We start from the raw sequence: 12740 nt of genomic DNA, 5'->3' as shown, positions 1-12740 counted from the left end.
TGGGGTGCTTCAGGTCTTTTCCAAAGTGACACATGAAAACCTAAAACTGACACTTCTATGTAGATGTTTCTTTGAGATGTTGTTCATACATCTCATGCTACTCAAGAATAAAAATCTGCCAGTCAACCATACAGATAATTTAGCATTTCCTTTAGGTCTAAACATCTATGCATCAGAGAAAGAGAAGCATTCAACTAACATTTCTCTGAGAAGCACATTACTGTAGTAGAGTTCATTTTATTGAATTCCTCCATATCAACCTATAACAAATCATCTAATTATTGTAACCATCTATTCTTCAGAATGTCACCCCCCCCCCCCAGAATAATAAATCCTAGCTAATTTTCTTCAGATATGTGTTCATATATCTGTTCCCTCATACAAGGAAGACTTGTAGAAATTTCTCACACCATGATCACATTTTCTTGTACAAAAAAGAACTTTAGAAGTGTATAAATATTGTAAGAGGCAATGTTTCTGAAGACCGTGGAAATTCATGTTGTCACAATTTAAACTTTTTAAAAAACAGAATACATTGCAGTAATACCAATCTTGGAGAAAAAATCAATAAACAACTTGCTAATGAAATAAAAAAGTTAAAAATCAAGCATGATCCCTAATACTTGAGGGGATTTTAAAAAGGCCTTAGCTGTTTTCTTAAAGTTTAGACACTTGTCAAATATGCCCCATGGCTCATGATTTCCATATTAATGGGTTCATGAATCCACTCTAGTTTTAAGCTTGAGCTTTAAAGGGTTCAGTACATCGGATAGTTCCTGTAAAGTTTAAATGAATGCTTCCCAAAGTTTGGTCCTCTAGATTTTCCCCCAAATTCCAGATTATTGGTCAAGATGACAAAGGGACCTTCTAAAGAGCCTTATATGCCAGGATCTGATCCCAGGTTTGCTGCTTTAAACTGGATTATATGAGTCCGCACTGTCAGATAAACTGGGATAAACACAAAACCTGGGATCAGATCCTGGGATATAGGGCCTGTCTGGAAGGGCCCAAGGACTTCTGAGAATTGAAGTGCAAAACATTGGGAGGACCAAAGTTTGGGGGGGGGGGGGCACTGGTTTAAACAAAACAACCAGAACAGATAAACTACCTCACTGTCTTAGGGAATACCAGCCCTCACAGACCACATGCATAACAATCAAGGGATAAGATATATTGTTGCATGTTAGATAAGAAAAGAAATATATTCAGTGAAATAAATCAGGAAAAAATACAAGCATGGAGCTTATTGATAGCCTTCTAGTCTTTCCTTGCCAATTCACATCTTTGACAGACAGTTTCCTTCAACTGGGCATGCTGTGAAACAACATAACTTAAAGTGTTGTCACTGAAGATCCAGAAGAGCATTTTCTTTTCTTTTTCCTCAGTCGCAGCTGGACACTGGGTGATTGTACCCTGCATGGCAAACAACTATGGCAATAACCCCAGAGTTGACAGCTGCCTTGGGGTTGCAGAGTTGTGGAGCTGTGAATACAGAGTTTGATACTCCATACACTTTGATGCAAGTTTTCGGCTATAATTTATCTATTTAAATACACATTTCCCTTAAGACATTAAACATGTAAACCTGACTTGGAAGTTATTGTGGTACCTGTTTTTCTGCTACCATATTACAACTGCATAATAAGAAACATGTACTATTTTGTTTTTATAAAACACATGCAACCACGTTCATTAAAAAAAAAGATTGTAAATGCTTACACATTCAAATTTTGATTAGATTTAAGCAGGGCCGTAGCCAGAAAAAAATTTCGGGGAGGGTTGAAAATTTCAGGGGGGGTTGAAAATTTCGGCGGGGGGGGGGGGGGCTGTTGAAACCTGCCTCCTAGCTCACACTGATGCAAAGAGCACATAAGGGGGCAGAGCAACCTTCAATAGCCTGCAGCTCCGCCCCTGTCAACCACCTCCACCAAGTCTGGCCTCCTTAATGAGAGCATTCCACACACACACACCCAACTTGGTTGCTTCACTACATCGGCTATTGCTGCAAGTAATGACAGTATGAATAAATTGACAATATTTGCTTGAGATAGTGCTTACAGTTCTGGAGGGACTCTTAATTTTTTGCATCTCATAGACTTAGCATGGGGATTTGGTTAACCAGTTAAAATTCATGAGAAAACCAGGTTTTTTAAAAAAAAAATCTGAAACATTTCGGGGGGGGGGGGGTTGAACCCCTAAAACCACCCCCTCGCTACAGGCCTGGATTTAAGGGTATTACAGCACATTCCTTTTATGCATGGGGGATACCTTCCCAGACGTCACATGGATTTGTGAAACCCTGGATAGCGATGAACCCTATTGAAATGAAGATTTTTTTCCCCCCAAGAGTTGTATTGGGGAGGTGGTCAAGGTTTTACAAAAACACAATCTGCTCATCTTCTTGCTACCATCCATTTTGTGGATGGTAGCATGGCAACAATTGTGTTACTGGGTTTACTAAGTGTTATTTTTTATTCCTAAAGACAGCACTTGGAATAGTTTTGCTAGAAATAGGCAACCTTCTCAAGCCTCCTCTGTTTAACAATTTGTCTGTATATAATATGATGTTTCAATACTGAAGTGTATATGTGTTCTTTGGTATGCAGTTTTTCCTAACTCTATGTTCTTGAGGTTGTAGGAGGGGCTGCAGGCCATGTGATCAGATTAGGGACTGTTTAGAACACGGTCAATCCATGACAATTGAGGGATGACCACTGAAGATGACAGTTGGAAGTAGACAGTTGGAAGTAGACACAAACTATGCTGTCGCTCGCTGAGCCTGTAATGATGTCTGTATACAGGAAGGATCTTCTGTATGCCCAACGGGATGCTGGGGTGCCTCAGCTGAAGGGTCCCTCATGTTTCCCAACACAAAGTTTTAATAAGGCTCAAAATGAGTTCAACAAAGTTCTTTATTAGGTTTCTTAATCTTCAAACGAATTAAATGCCTTATAACCTTGAAAAACCGATAGCTTTTTCAATCTGCCAACAAGGGGCAGGCAACTGATAGTAAACTGTTCCTTTCTTCCTTAGGGAAATCTTCTTACCCCTCCTTGGGCAATCTTTCTTTACCTTGCTAGCGTGAGGCCCCTACTCCCGGCTCCAAGCTACTTTATGGATGACCCGAGTGGTTCCTTACCAGACAAAGTTTCTGTAAATCTGCCAAGCTGCAAGGTGTCCTTTAGATTTGCTCCACAAAGACCGTAGGAACTGTCCTGTTGTCTCCGCAAAGGCCATGGAAATATACCTTTACTCCCCCAGTGGAGCTGTGAGTAGTGATGCCTTTTTGCAGGTGGGATAGAGAAACCCACACGTCCTGCTGTTAGGCTCCAAAAAAGTGAAACTAACCAAAGGTCCTTCCTTGACTCCGAAACCCTGGGGAAAAGGGCGGGTCTAAGGACTCCAACTCTGATTGCTAGGTTGCCAGCCCTATGGCTCCAACCTGAGGAAGCTATCCGATTGCAAAATGGCTTAAGTGAATTCATACAAACTAGCAAAGCAAGGAAGAGAAATTTAAATCTCCTGGCACTACCGTGCCAGCACACAAACTGAAACGTTTTAAAGTTTAATGTAACAAAAATGTGCCTGTATATTGAAATACATGAAGTTGTGAGTAAAACAAATGTTATTTTAAAGAAGTCTACTTGAATTTTTGTCTCGTGAGAGCATGAAATAGAAACAAGATAATGATGGTTGTAGAAGTTTTTGAACACTAAACAACCCTTCTGAAGAGCTACTAAATATATACATATATTGTGTATTTGCATATTCTCTGCTCCTAATAGTTCAGAGTCACCTGTAAATCAGTCTAGCAGATGAAAACCAATTGCCAAGCATAAATACATGTGGATACTAATTATTTTCTTAAAAGATATAAATATTATGGTTTTCCCAATTTGTCATAATCCAATAGGTTATGATCCTAATAGGTCATAATTCTCCATTTGCTTATGTGACCAGTTATAATCCAATACTTTTGAACTCCAAAAATAGTCATTTAAAGCTCTATAAGAAGAAAGCAGACAGTGCCCGTGGGCAGCAGCATCATTACACATATTTGGTTTTATGACATTATTCAATTGGCATTCTGAAGCATTATGGGTAAAAAAGAAACAACACCTAGGCTAAGATCTCTGCAGCTCTTAAGCTGATTCCACATTTACTTCTGCCCTTTCAGAAATGACTCCCTAATTGTGTATCCTGTGAAAGAGACAGTGAAGTTTTTGGTGAGGATATTAGGCATATTTAATAGACTAATTTAAGAATGGGCATTTATTCAGTAGTATAAAATTTCCAATTCCATATCTATGCTCATGGGCTATTTGAAATCACTGATTCTGTGAGAAATATTTCACTTTAAAAATGCATAAAACAATCAGGTGGCAAAAAAACCATTTATTTATTCATTTGGATTGGCAGCCTATCCCAAAAGCTCAAACATTCATTCCCTCAGTTACATATCCACATCTCCTTTGAGCATATTCCCACTTAGATACTTCCTAGGCTGTGGCCAGAACTCAATTAGAGCAGTAAAAATGGACCAATTACCAAATAATCCTTTGCTATTCTTCTAGTTTCTTAGTCACCCAACCCTCTAAGTAAAATGCTTGAGTTTGTGCTAGTAATTACTTCTGAGAGGTACAGTTGCCAAGCAGTAGTGCCTGTTTGGAGAATAGCAGTTTGAGCATTATGTACATTCCTTTTTCTGAGTCACACTTGATGATGTTTATATAAAAAGGAAATATCCATCCCTTTCACACACTCTGCAATGGATCCATTGTTAATACAACGCAAATATTCCTACCAGAAAGATGCTCTTTGTCTAGAATTACAAAGGTGTTCTGCCGGCCTTATAATGACCAACGGCAAGAGAGTTATTCTGCTATTGCATTTCATCTTTTCACTTCATATTGCTGGTATTCATTGTGTCACAGGGCATGACTATGAAGGTCTATTTTGGAGCTTGACACCACAGTTGAATTAAGGCATTTCTCAAAGATAATGTACCGACTTTATACACAATCCCTTTGTTATGGGCTGACTTACTACACAAGAAATATTTCCAGAATAGAGGAAACCTGTTATAAAGAAGGAAATAAATGTTATAACAGTATTTCTCAAAATGGAAAACAAGGGATCTCAAGGGATTTCAGCAAATTTTGCCTCATACTGGCTAAGCCTGGATACTCATCTGTAGGACATAGACATTCACAGAAAGAAAGAAGTGATACATGTCTAACTAATTTGGCTCTATCCCCAATAAATGACAAACAATAATACCGAGTACTGAAGGCATGGAGGATAATAAAACAGATTGATTTATAAAGAGAAAAATGATTTGTCAGATGTTATGAGCCATTGGTGGAACTATTCCAATGAACACTGCAATGGTGTTAGTCATGTTCCTCATTGCACGGAAGGTTCTTTGATCCAGTGAAGGCTTCCATTAGTGGAAGAGAGAATGATATTTCTGTTGATTTCCTGTTCCTTTTAATTTCCATGAGAATGAAGGAAATGGCCAGAGTTTATCAGATAGTCATGTCCTCCTTCCCTTCTGAAGGTCACAGTCCAAAAGTGATAGGAGAATAGTAAGGATAAACAATGACTATGCAGATAGCTTTTCCAGGAGAAAGTTGGCTTCTCGCATTCCTGTCTTTCTATTTTTCTATAATGAAGGGTTTCTGACGAGAGATGGATTGCTAGATACACAGGTGACAATAATCTGCTTCCTTGGAGTTTTCCCAAATGATCAGAATTTAGTCTGAATACTTCATGGGAGGGAGACAATTTTTCAGAGGCCAAAGGCACAATAGTATCATGAGAAAAATAAGGGGGAGCATTAAGGAAAGTACGAGGGTTATCTGGAAAGTAAGGTTACAAGATCTTTTTAAAAATACAAAGAATGAATATATTTTAATAAAACTTACATGGATTGTAGCATAGGTATTACATTATTTTTCCACATAATCACCATTCAGTTCAATACATTTTGCCATCCATGGGATGAGTTTCTGCTGCTTTTGTCATAGAAATTTCCCTCCACCTTTTCCAGCCATTTTGTTACTTTGATTTTTACCTCGTCATCGGAAAAGTGTATTCCACCAAGGTGCTCCTTCAATTTAGTGAACAGATGATAGTCACTGGGTGTGAAATTGGGGCTGTGAGCGGGGTGGCTTAAAAATCCCAGCCAAATGAAGTCAACAACTCTTGTGTTGCATGAGTGGTGTGTGGAGGTCCATTGTCATGAAGGAGACAGACTCCTGCCATCAGCATCCCATGGCGTTTGTTTTAGTTGACTCAGCAAAGTTTCTTCATGGTCTCACAATATATTCCATACCCATTTTGTCACATGCTGTCTTGACATTATGTCCTCTTCATAAACTGAAACGATTTTGGAATGAATTGTAGCGGCGTTCATGCCCTTGGCATATATATAACAATTATAATTATAATTATATATTTAATTACATGTAATATTACTAATAATATTACAATATAATTGTATAGTGCAATATAATAATATATACTGATATTGTACTATGCTAATAATATAATATATTGTATGAAAATATATATTGTAAGCCGCTCTGAGTCCCCTTCGGGGTGAGAAGGGCGGCATATAAGCGCTGTAAATAAATAAATAAATAAATAAATAAATATTACAGCACAAATTTTGCTCTTGGGGGAAATGGAATGAAGGCACTTATCTCTAACCTTCATCACGCCGCCAGTCGATGAGCTACTGATGACTGGCACTGCTCGTTCACTTTCGCTGGCTTTCCGCTATATGGCAATGATACCAAATTTCCCTGAGAGAATTCCCTGTGAGAGCTACGTGCCTTGTAACCTGACTTTCCAGATAACCCTCATACCATGGTTCTGTCCTGGAGGGCATGTTATTCAACATCTTTATAAATCTTTCATCAAATGACTCTAAATTGGGATAATGGACATATAAAAACATAGATGAGCTAAGATTTAAATGCATATTCCATATAGCAAATGGAAGAAAAGACAAGTCCTCCATAACAATTTTAAAAACTGGAGGGTTAACTGGAGGAATATCTAATAAAAACTTCAGAAGACAGAATCAAAATTCAAAATGACCTTAAGAAACTGATAAATAGGACTCAATCAACAAAATATTTGATCCAGCAAATGCTTCCATTAGTGGAAGAGAGGATGATATTTCTGTTGATTTCCTGTTCCTTTTAATTTCCATGAGAATGAAGGAAATGGTCACAGTTATATCAGATAGTCATGTCCTCCTTCCCCACCTCCTTCAAGATGAACTGAACCACCTAAACTGGGCTCTACAGGCCAATGGATACGCCACCTCAGACGTCAGAAAAGCTGCAAGACCAAGAACAAGCCACAGGAATAAAGATGAAGATCCACCCAGAGGAAAAGTGTTCTTGCCATACATCAAGGAAACCACTGACCGCATAGGGAAGCTGATGAGGAAACACAACATACAAACCACCTACAGACCCACCAAGAAAATCCAACAAATGCTACGTTCAGCAAAGGACAAGAGGGATCCTCTCACTTCTGCAGGAGTCTACCGTATCCCGTGCAGCTGTGGACAAGTCTACATAGGGACCACCAAACGCAGCATTGCCCAAACACGAATCAAGGAACATGAAAGGCACTGCAGACTACTTCAACCAGAGAAGTCAGCCATAGCAGAGCACCTGATGAAGAAGCCATTGAGTCCACAAGCATGTGGACAATTTCAACAGAGGAGGAAACCATGAAAATGAACAAAATCTGGCTACCAGTATTAAAAAACTCAAAAATTACAACAGCAAAACAACAGAGAGTAAACAATCAGGCACATCAAATCACCTCTCAACAAAAGATTCCCCCCAGGCACTTCCAAGCCATTAAATGCTAATCAAGGTGGTCAATTGAAACATTTACACCTAGCTCCAGCAGACAAAAGTCCTTTGTCCCACCCTGGTCATTCCATAGATATATAAACCCATTTTCCTACTTCCAACAGACCTCACTACCTCTGAGGATGCTTGCTATAGATGCAGGTGAAACGTCAGGAGAAAACGCCTCTAGACCATGGCCATATAGCCCGAAAAAACCTACAAAAACCCAGTGATTCCAGCCATGAAAGCCTTCGACAATACATTGAACAAAATATAGCTGCTAAATTGTAGTATCACTTTTGTATTGACATTTATACAGGAGAAAAAAAAACATAGGAGGGGTGACAATTGCTTTGACAGCAGTAGATATCAAAAGGAATTAAGTGATCTTCATTACCCCACACTGCTAAACATGATTAAGCAACATGATGTTCTGGCAAAAGAAATCCTAATGTAATTATAAACTGCATCAGCAGAAGTATAATGGAAGTAACAGTATCACTCTGATCTGCTTTTGTCAAACTTCATGTGGAGCACTGAGTTCAATCCTGTGTATCAGAGTTTGAGGAGAATATAAACAAACATTAAAGTATCAAATGACAGAGAAGATACAGGATGGATCCCAGTTCTATGAAGAATGGTTGAGGGAGCTGCAGATGTTTATACTGCAAAAGAACGTTCTCTATAGAGAGACCTTCAAATATTGGAAAGGGTAATAGCTTTGTGGTCGTTTTTTTATTTCTTCAGTCAGTGGGATGCAAGACAATAGATTCAATTTATAAGAAAGGAGATGTGACTAAACATTAGAAAGAACTTCTAATGGTAAGAGCTATTTGACAGTAGAATAGATTCTTGGACTCTCTGGTTAGGAAAGAAAAGGAGAGTGTACTTCATCTGTAAAAGCTGTGAGCAGTGGAAAAGGCCATTGACTTCTTCATCTACCAAAAAGCCACCTGATTATTTGTCTATCCAAAAGTTGCCCCCTCCCCCACTCCTCCAAGTATATTGACTTCTGGAAAAGAGAAGTATGAAAGAGACATTATTTGGGTTGTTCTAGGTTTTTTGGGCTACATGGCCATGTTCTAGAATCATTTTCTCCTGACGTTTCGCCTGCATCTATGGCAGGCATCCTCAGAAGTTGTGATGACATTATTTGCTCCCTTTCTGTATTTCTATTTCTTCCACTCAATGACTTTGGAAGATCATTAATTAAAGGATTCAACGAGGGAAAGCTAAACTAATGTTTGTATGTTCAAAATTGATATCTCCGTGCAATTATGATTCATAAGCACAGAGGGCTTAAAAAAACAATAAAAATTGTAAAATACAAAGGGATAAATATGTATTTAACCCCAAACATGAACTATTGGAAAAGAAAAGAATGGAGAAAAAGGTACCTCGGTCAACTGGCTGTCATTTCATTCTGGATTTTATTAATTCCCTGCCATAACTATAAGCTCAGAAAAATATTAAATAACTTCTTTTATTCAGATATTCACAAAAAAGGAATGGACTTATAATTCCTATTTCTCTTTCCTGGATGTCTAATGCATTAAATTTGCACTATAGCTTTAAAATCCCGTGCATATTATTGTAGAGTGCTGAAGCCATGGTTGTACAAAACAGGATTTGTGAACTCTGCCAAGAATATACTATATTGCCTACCATTGTCACTAAACAGCTTCCATGTATTTGAAATTCATATCAACAGAGTAAGCCTGTCCATCCCAATCAGTAATTTTGACTGCTTGAATTAAAAAATATATAAAGTAATAGGAAATGCTACATGTAACATTATATGCCCTGCAGCCTTGTTGGCTATTGGGATTAGAAATACAGTAAGTGTGTTAAATGGTTCTAGGTTACAACAAGAGATATAAAATATAATCAACTGCATTTAAATTAACCTCTGGCAATTTTTTAAAAAGTGCATATCCTTCAGTGCTTCATGGAGAAAAACTGGAACACGTGTGTCAAAACAACATCAATGTATGGTCAAGATGGCAAAAAATATTAATGATGAAGAAGCTGCATCAGTTTGCTTTTACCAGCGTCTATTGGAAAATGCAAGATTCTAGTCCCTTTTCTTCTCTCCTCCATGCTGGGTAATTTAGCTTAAACTACTGAAATTTTGCACTGTGAACTCACTTGGCACTTGGTAATAAAACACTAGATACACACATGTATAAGTTGACCTAATTTATAAGTCAAGGTTTGTCATTCAAAATTATGGATGTTGATGAGGTTTATGGCTAGGCTGAGGGCAGTTCTGTGGAGAAGGGAAACACCAATGTCACCACAAGAGGCCAACTGTTCCTGGCTGCCACTGCCATTTTTGCACCCAGGAATTCAAAAAGGCCAGAAGCAGCACCATGGAAGGACTTCTCTTAGGTTCTCCAAGGATTGACTAAGATCTTGCTTTCCTTCACTCTGCTAAGAGAGGGTTCACTTTTAATATATATGAGTTAAAGTACAGTACACATATCGACCCATAGATAAGTTGAACCTGTTTTTTGTTAGTTTTTTGACAAAAAATCTAGATGTATAGTGTAAGTTTGGGTCAAAGAGGGAAAGTGAAAAGAGAGGAGAGGAATTAAGGCATTTTAAAAGTGGGATAACACAGGATTAAATGGGACTGTTCCTGCCAAATCAGGATAGTCAAAGGGTATTAAGAGATATCCCAGCAGTAAAATGATGTAGTGCAAGATACGTCTAGGTGAGGACACAGGAGAGGGTTTGCAAGATGGCTCCCTCCCATTCAGAGAAAGGTTAGCCACCTCCATGGTCTCTTTCCACTGACAAGAAAGGGTATTCTTATTTTTACAATGCTTTAGTGTACTGATAAGAGTCTTCGTGATATTTCTGCAGACAAGCAGGTAAATTGTGAGCTAGACAGTGTTACAATTAGATGGATCTGTAATTTGGTTGACAAAATGAACCCCAAGAGCATACACCTCAGAAGACATTATCAGAATTCATAATGACCTTGACAGATTGGAGAACTAACAAATTGAATTTAAATAGGCATATATGAAAAGATTCAGGCAGAAAATATGAAATACACAAGTATACGACGCAGTGATATATGGCTTGAAAGTGGTATGTATGAGAACGATCTAAGGATCTTAGTAGACCACAAGTTGAACATGAATCAACAGTGTGACATGACAGCTTTAAAAGCTTTAAAAGCCTATGTGATCCCAAAGTGGTCTCTGGTCAAAGGGGTTCTTGGTCAAAAAAAATTGGGAACCACTGGTCTAGATTGAGAGGAAGAAATAATACCACTTTATTCTGCTTTGGTCAACCCTCATCTGAAATACAGTTCCAATTCTGGGCAATACAAACCAGAAAAGATGTTGACTAGCTGGAACATGTCCACAGAAGGAAAAACAAAAAAGGTCTGGAAACTGAGTCTATCTGCCTCTATATCCACCCAATCTATGAATTTATTATATATTCTTTAACATGTGTTATTTTTATTTGCCCTGTCCTTTAATGTTTACTGATCTTCAGAATGTGTCATCATATACCTCGGAAACAGCTTCCTCTGCAACTCATATTTCCAAGTTTTGAAAATGCCATGGGCTGCAGGAAAAGACATATAAACCCTATCCTTTAAATTGCTTTCCTTTACCTTTGCACTTATCAGAGCTGAAGCAAGAGGTTTTCCTGATGTTTTGGGTCTGATCTTGTCATTGTTACTTTCAATGTGATACTTTCATTGTGCTGATGCTGTTGTATCGCAGAAACAGGCATGATTTAGTCATTTCATAGCAACCCCCTGCCAAGAGATTTCCATTCTTCCTCCCATCAAAATCATTCATCTGTCTATTTCCCTAGACACCGGTTTCAAAAGCTCAGCATTAGTTATTTTTATCAACTTAAAAATCTTTTGACATAATAAACACACGGACATATCTATACAACTCAGGTTGACTTTTTGTGGGCAGGAGGGTGAGCAGCTGTCCTCAAATACATTTCATAACATGCCTGCCAGTATCTTTTTCTTCAATTAAGAGGAAGGGAGGAAGCCAAAGTTTCCCTTATGGGCAGTATGCCCAGATCCAATCAGGAATGTAGTGTATGTATGTATGTGTTTGTATGTGTGCAACATATGAAAAAAGCCCTGACCAAAGCAGTAATGGAAGCTGGCAAAAAGAGGTTTTCACAAGAATCATAGAATCATAGAATCAAAGAGTTGGAAGAGACCTCATGGGCCATTCAGTCCAACCCCAGTCTGCCAAGAAGCAGGAATATTGCATTTAAATCACCCCTGACAGATGGCCATCCAGCCTCTGTTTAAAAGCTTCCAAAGAAGGAGCCTCCACCACACTCCGGGGCAGAGAGTTCCACTGCTGAACGGCTCTCACAGTCAGGAAGTTCTTCCTCATGTTCAGATGGAATCTCCATTCTTGTAGTTTGTATTTATAATGCAGAAGTCACAGTGAAATCACCACAGATTTTACTATACATTTCACCCCTATTTGGCTGAGAAATTGTGTTAGTATAGCCAGTTCTCTACATTCACTGGGGTTAGGGAAACAAGATCACCGTGAAAGAGAAAAACCACAAATAAAACAAGTTGCATTTTAACCTCTTTGGGAATTGTATAGGTCTTTCACAATGACTCTATGGTCAACTTCCACTAGAAGCTGACCACAGGATCATACTGAAGGACTTGTAGACTCCTGGAGAGGTGTTTATTTATTTATTTCAGACATTTATGTCTTGTCCTTCTCACCCCCAGAGGTGGACTCAGGGTGGCTTACAACTGGTAACCATTAGATGCCAAAAACAGTGTTCTCCCTAGAAATCTCTAAGTCCTCCAGCAAGACTGGAGAAAATGGATCATAGTCCTAC

The 12740-nt window shown here is 38.5% G+C and overlaps 1 protein-coding gene across 1 annotated transcript in view; it reads right to left on the bottom strand.

Moving 5' to 3' along the window:
- The window catches only part of BEND5 (BEN domain containing 5), a 995828-nt gene that overhangs the window by 115599 nt on the left and 867489 nt on the right, over window positions 1-12740 (bottom strand). The gene's annotated exons all lie outside the window — the stretch shown is intronic.

The sequence above is a fragment of the Anolis sagrei genome, chromosome 4 (genome assembly GCF_037176765.1).
Source record: "Anolis sagrei isolate rAnoSag1 chromosome 4, rAnoSag1.mat, whole genome shotgun sequence".
NCBI classification, from domain to species: Eukaryota; Metazoa; Chordata; class Lepidosauria; order Squamata; family Dactyloidae; genus Anolis; species Anolis sagrei.
The sequence above is the reverse complement of the archived record's forward strand: the minus strand, read 5'-3'. Positions and strand labels throughout refer to the sequence as shown.